This window comes from Macaca fascicularis, chromosome 13, assembly GCF_037993035.2.
Source record: "Macaca fascicularis isolate 582-1 chromosome 13, T2T-MFA8v1.1".
NCBI classification, from domain to species: domain Eukaryota; kingdom Metazoa; phylum Chordata; class Mammalia; order Primates; family Cercopithecidae; genus Macaca; species Macaca fascicularis.
In genome coordinates this window covers 109,534,491-109,540,758 of record NC_088387.1, presented here as the reverse complement: position 1 = coordinate 109,540,758, position 6,268 = coordinate 109,534,491, and the positions used below count along the sequence as shown (strand labels likewise).

Sequence of the window (6,268 nt, the reverse complement as noted above, 5' to 3'; positions counted from 1 at the left end):
GTTAGATTGGAACACAGTGCCACTCTCCCATCCATTTACATATTATCTGTAGCTGATTTCCGGATCCAAAGGCGGAATATTTGGAATACAGATCATATAGCTCACAGAGCCAGAAATTTTAAGTATCTGACCCTTTACAAGGAAGATTTGCCAACTTCTAATGCAGAGGACTTACTAACTAGAGAAACATGTTCTCAAACGTGACGTTTCTTTTTTTCTTTTTTCCTTTAGTGTGGTTATGTTATTAACTTGAAATGTAGTTTGGTTAATTTGTTTCTGTTCGCATTCCATTTGGAGTTTTTTTCCTCCATTCTTATTAATTATATTTGGGTATGCAAAATATTAATATAGTTCTAAAAGTCAGATCTAGTAGGTTCTTGAAAACTGGGACTTCAAGCTAAATGATGTATAATGAAACCAATTTTACCACAGGCTAATTGATATAAAGAGGACTTAAGTTCCTGCAGCATATTTCTAGTCACAAAAACATCATCAAACTTCTAAATAAAGAGCAAAACACTTCTAATATTAAACACTGAAATTAATAGAAGCTATACACATATTTAAGAAAGATGAATAAAAACAAGTAATAGTGCTCAATAAATATGTGTGTCTTCATTCTGCTATCTTATAGAAGCATAGATAAGAAATATACAACAACTAGAAGTCAATCTTGCGGTGCATTAGTTGTATATAAAAATGTACACAGATTTAGTAACTTAAAACAATACAGATTTCTTATCTTACAGCTTCTGTGGGTCAGAAGTCTAGGTACAGCGTAACTAGGTTCTCTGCTCAGACAATCAAGGTGTCTATACTAGGACTGTGAACTCATCTGAGGCTTGGCATCTTCTTCGAAGCTCACTGTTTGTTTGCAGAATTCAATTCCTTGTGGTTGTGAGACAGAAGTCCTCAGCTTCTAGAAGACACCTGCCATTCTGTCATGTGGTTCTTTCCACAACAAGGCGCCTGTCTTAAAAGGCTCACCTGATTACATCAGACTCACTCAGGATAATCTTTCTTAGACTACCTCAAAATCAATTGATTAGGGCCTTTAATTACATTTTCAAAATCTTTTCACCTTTGCCATATAACTGATCTAGTTATAGAAGAGATTCCCTTCCTATTGCTCCTACACTCAAGGGGAAAGGAGTGTACAAGGATGTGGGGCATTGAGGGCCACTTTAGAAGTCTGCCTGCCACATGGGCTTTTCCCTCACTGTGTGACTCCTCGGGCTTGCACGCTATCTAGGGGAGCCACCCCACAGAAGAATGATGTCATCAGGAAAGGCCGGGAGTAGAGTGTGTGTGCATTACATAGCCTGTGAACAGGTCTGGTTGGCTTTGTGACTTCAAGTAAGTCATTTCACATATATTTGCGTTTTCTATTGGGAGTCAATTCTCCATTGGGTTTTCACATTTCTGAAGGTATTGCAAGCAGAAGCACTAAAAGGTAACTGTATTTTCAAGGATGTTTGTATAGCAAGAAGCCTTGGAAGATATAGATAGCGTCATCCTCTAGAATAGAGGGTAAGTTTGTTAAGTGCCAGGTAAAAGAAAGATAATGTCTTCCTTCTGGAAAAAAATTTCCACAAGTTTGCTTGCAATCTAGTATAAAAGATTTGAGTTCATGAGATTGGAGCACCTCATCTGTGATGCACACCTGTGCATGCAGCATTCACCTGGGCTCACTTTTGTGTTGTCTCCATTAGAACTTGGAACAAGACGAACCAATGCAACCATGAAGTTTATGCTGTTGTCTGTGTTGTAAACAATGGTCCTTTGTCTCTGGTCCAGGAGTCTCATTTCTTCTGCCAGCACTCATGAACCTACAACAGCTAACTTGTTAGGTTGCAAGGAAAAGAAAATCTCAGATATTCCATGGTTCTTAACATATCCCCATAGTACATTTGTATGAGGGGTGCTTCCAACTTCATTTGCTTAGCACCATGACCTATAGTCCTTCTAACTCACCCTCAGGTATCACTTCCTCCTTGGAAAGTTTCTTAACTCATCCCCTTTCTTCTAGAAAAAGTCACTCACACTCTCCTCCACACAGTAGTTCCTCCTTAACCACAGTTTCACTTTCCAGTTTCACTTTCCAGTTACCTATGGTTAACTGCAGTCTGGAAACATTAAATGGAAAATTTCAGAAAGAATTCATGTTGTAAATTGTGTGCCATTGTGAGTAGCATGATGAAACCGTGTGCTGCCTTGCTCTCTCCTGCCCAGCACTTGATTCATCCCTCTGTCCACTGTGTCCAAGTTGCATTTGCTCCTGGCCTGTGAGTCAATGAGTAGCCATCCCAGCTCTCAGAATCATTGTCCTGGTATTGCAGTACTTGTGTCCAAGAAACCTTGTTTTGCTTAATAATAGGATCAGAGTGCAGCAGTAATGGAACTGGCATATTGTGATCAAGGTTCCATTTTATTATTGTTGTTAATCTCTTACTGTGCCTAATTTATGAGTTAAACTTTATCATAGGTGCAGGAAAAAGTGTAGTATGTATAGGGTTCAGTTCCATCTGCAGTTTCAGGCATCCAGTGGGGGTCTTAGAACATATTCCATAGAACATATTCCCCACAGAAATGGAGGGACTACCGCATTACCTTTCCACCTATGCCATAAAGGTCGGATTAAAAGGAAAACTGTCTTCCCCAAAACAACACATCGTTTTGAGAATAAAGAGTTGAAATATATTTAGTTCTGTATAAAATCTACTATAGAGGACTTTTCCCAATATTTTACTTTTCAAATCAGATTAGTATTTGGAGAAGAGACTTAACATGAAGCAACCTCAATAAACATTGGTATTGGATCTCCATAGAAGTCTCTTAATGGGATTATTAACAAAGGGGGCAAAGAAATGTAATGTAGGTATAATTATTTCTCTGGGGATTGGGAGTTGGTGACGACCTCCCAAGTTCATTTCTTGCACGTTGTCACAAACAAGGATATCAAAACCAGTTTAGGAATTCAATTGGGTAAGAGATGCATGTCGCAAAGATCATGAATAGTAAATAGAAACTGGTGACTTGGGAAAAAACTTCCAGTGACAACCTTTTATAAATATTCAAGAAGAGCTGCCTCTCAAACCCAAATAGAAATAAAGATGAGATGCACTAGGTGACTCAAAGAGCGCTTTGATTGACGAGGAAGACATAACACTGAGGCGACAGGATGAGTTCAAATAAACTTGCATCGGGAAATGAGCAGAGAAAAATTAATATACTTTACACATGATTGAATGTTAAATGTGTAGCTATTTTGAAAGGTAGGTATTTTATTATTTGGCTACCTTAGCTATTTGTATAGACAGCGTGTGTGTGTGTGTGTGTGCGTGCGCGTGCGCGTGCGTGTGTGTAATCCTATTTTGCACTTCCTAACAAGGAACCTGCAGCTGTCGTTATATTCACAGCTCTGCTGTATTTGGTGGTAGTTAGTAAACGTTCCCTGCATCTTGCACGTGATAGACAATCTCCGCTTCTGAATGAGATGAAGTTAGAGATCATTGCATCCTCAACATTTTGCATCCTGTTTGACACAAGGTGGTCAGAAAAATTCATACTGAAAATTAAATTCTTCACCTGAGGCATCCATTTTCATCTCTATAAAAGAAGGTGATTTGACCAACTAATCTGCACTGTCCTTTTGGGCTCAGACATTCCAAGAGTCCTTCCTTTAGAAGCTGCTGGAAATCTGGGCTGTAACAGGCTGCAAATTCCTGTGAGAAGACTTCGTGGAAGTCTCTCCTCAGAGGCCTAATCAGGAAAGCCTTTTAGGGCTGAAAGCTGCCTTTGTGACACTGCCCCACCTCCCCCCTTGCAAAGGGGCCAGTGTTTCTGTGGGAAGAAGGGAAGCTCATGCTTTATGGCATGTTTTGCTAATGTGAGAATCAAAGGCCTTCCAGGTGTTAATGGCGGCAACGGTGCAGAAAGCCCAGAGTGACATAACTCAGTTCTGGCTTGTGTTGGTCTGATTGCCTTTTTTGGCATCAGCTAACTCTTAGTTTCCTTTCACCTTTTGGTTGAAATGAACTGAGTGAGCTGAGGCGAAGTTTCCTAGGGATTAGGATGTAAACCTGATCTTCCTGTACCCCAGATCCCAGGGCTGGAAATCAGCTGGCTGAGGGGAGGGAGGTGGAGAGGTGGGCAACTACTCACCCCATGGAAGTCACAGCTCTCATCACGTTTAAGAGAGACTGGAGAAGAAAACAAGGTCCACAGAGTCTCCTAATTACAAACAAGGGCCTGTCTCTTCTTATCCACATTAATTAATGCTGTTGCTTGGCTTTGCTTGCACAGAAGCTGAGTGGCTTATTCTGCCTTGCTCATGAAATTCTCAAGTCAAAGCACTCTGCTCGGCTGGCCATGGTGCCTGGCGGCATGGGGACAGACCTTCCCAATTATCACCTCCAGAATAAACCTATTCAGTTCTCTGCAAAAACAAATGACATCAGCAACAATAACCACGCGATCATGCTGGCGTTTACTTCTACCTGAAACGCATTCCCTGTAATTCCAAACAACTTAGTGTGGTGGGCAGGAAAGGTGTTGCTATTTGCACTGGCGAAATTAGAACATGAAGGCCCAGGGGAGCAAAGCAACCTCCTCGGGATAATAAAATGCATCAGGCAGACTGGATCCTGGTCCTTGTTCTTAAACTCCCAGAAGGAGAAGACTTTCTTATGAAAAACACTTCACTCCAAGTCACCGCAGAACCGAATTTTCTTCACTTTTCCTCAGCTGCAGGGCTGAGGTTTCATGGCATGGGAAGGGCAAGGTGTTGGGAATGAGTTAGCTATATTCAAATACTAATTCCATAGTTTACTAGCTGTTATTTAGCATCTCATAAGCTCAGTTAATTTATCTATAAAATGATCATAATAATGCTTTTCTCATGGGATTTCTGGAATATATAAATGCAAAAATATAAGTACCTTTAGATACTCATCAAATATATGAGTTCCTTTCTCCTTTCTTTAAGAGACACAGTCCTTCGCCATCAGTAATTTTATTTGCAGATCTCTCAAATGGCAGGGCTACAGAGAAACATATGAAAAGTAATAGATTCAGATATAGATTAAACATATCATGGGGGGGGGCCATGGTAGGGAGGACTTCCTATTTTGGAGTTTTCAGTCCCATCACCAAAAAAGATAGATAGGCCCCTCTTTTACCACATGCCAGCTTCCCTTCAGCTGTCAATCTGCAGTTCCATATTGCAGCCTCACTTGTCAGAGATTAGGGCCTCAGACGCCAATAAACTCACTGGTTGTTGCTATAAAGGCCTCTGAACAAAATGGGACATGACAAAGGAAACTGATGACAGCTTTCCATTCTACATACCAATGCAGGCTTGAGCTCAGACTCCCAGAAACTTTCTTTGCATTGAAGGAACCTCCAGTTCTCAGGACCCACTCTTCATTCTCCTGCTCTTTGGGCAGAATGCATAAATTGGTTAATGCTCCCTGGACTTTAGCAGTTAAAAAACTACAGTGTGGAAGGTACTGGTTTAGTTTTAAGCAAACATCTCCTGCTGAGGGCAAGGGACACACTCACTTAAAAGATGAAACTAGTTTGGATAATGTACTAGTTCCTTCTCATGACGCTAGTAAACACATACCCAAGACTAGGTAATTTATAAAGGAAAGAGGTTTAATTGACTCACAGTTCAGTATTGCTGGGGAGGCCACAGGAAACTTACAATCATGGTGGAAAGGGAAAGTAACATGTCCTTTCTCACACGATGGCAGGAAGGAGAAATGCCCAGTCAAAGAGGGAAAAGCCCCTCATAAAACATCAGATCTTGTGAAAACTCACTCACTATCATGGAAACAGCATGGGGGTGACCATCCCCATGATTAAATTACCTCCCATGTGGTCCCTCTCAGGACACGTGGGGATTATGGGAACTGCAATTCAAGATGAGATTTGGGTAGGGACATGGCCAGACCATATCAGGTAAGATATTCAGTATCTAAAGCTAAATAATGAAGAGAAATCAAACAACTTCTTCATAAGTAACTTCTAAAATTTCGTCAAATATTTTCTGGTCAGGTTAACTTCAAGCATATTTACACAGTTTCCTCTGTAATCTCCATTTTGTTTAAACTCAGGCAGAGTCAGATTTAACAAGTTTCTGATTCAGTCACGCTTAGTCCATTAACATGCTGTTTTGTGAAAGTAATATTGAAACAATTCTCTAGTATTTTGAGACTTTCTGAGCAGGAAGATACATGGGACCGACTATGTACTTTGTGAGATC

The 6,268-nt window shown here is 40.5% G+C and overlaps 1 long non-coding RNA gene across 1 annotated transcript; it reads right to left on the bottom strand.

Moving 5' to 3' along the window:
* Positions 1 to 206: 206 nt before the first annotated feature.
* Positions 207 to 5,454, bottom strand: LOC135966707 (uncharacterized). Its single transcript, XR_010580251.2, has 3 exons — positions 5,350 to 5,454; positions 4,941 to 5,042; positions 207 to 4,438 (listed from the first exon to the last, which is right to left on the bottom strand). It is a non-coding gene; the product is annotated as an uncharacterized lncRNA (long non-coding RNA).
* Between the last annotated feature and the right edge of the window lie 814 nt (positions 5,455 to 6,268).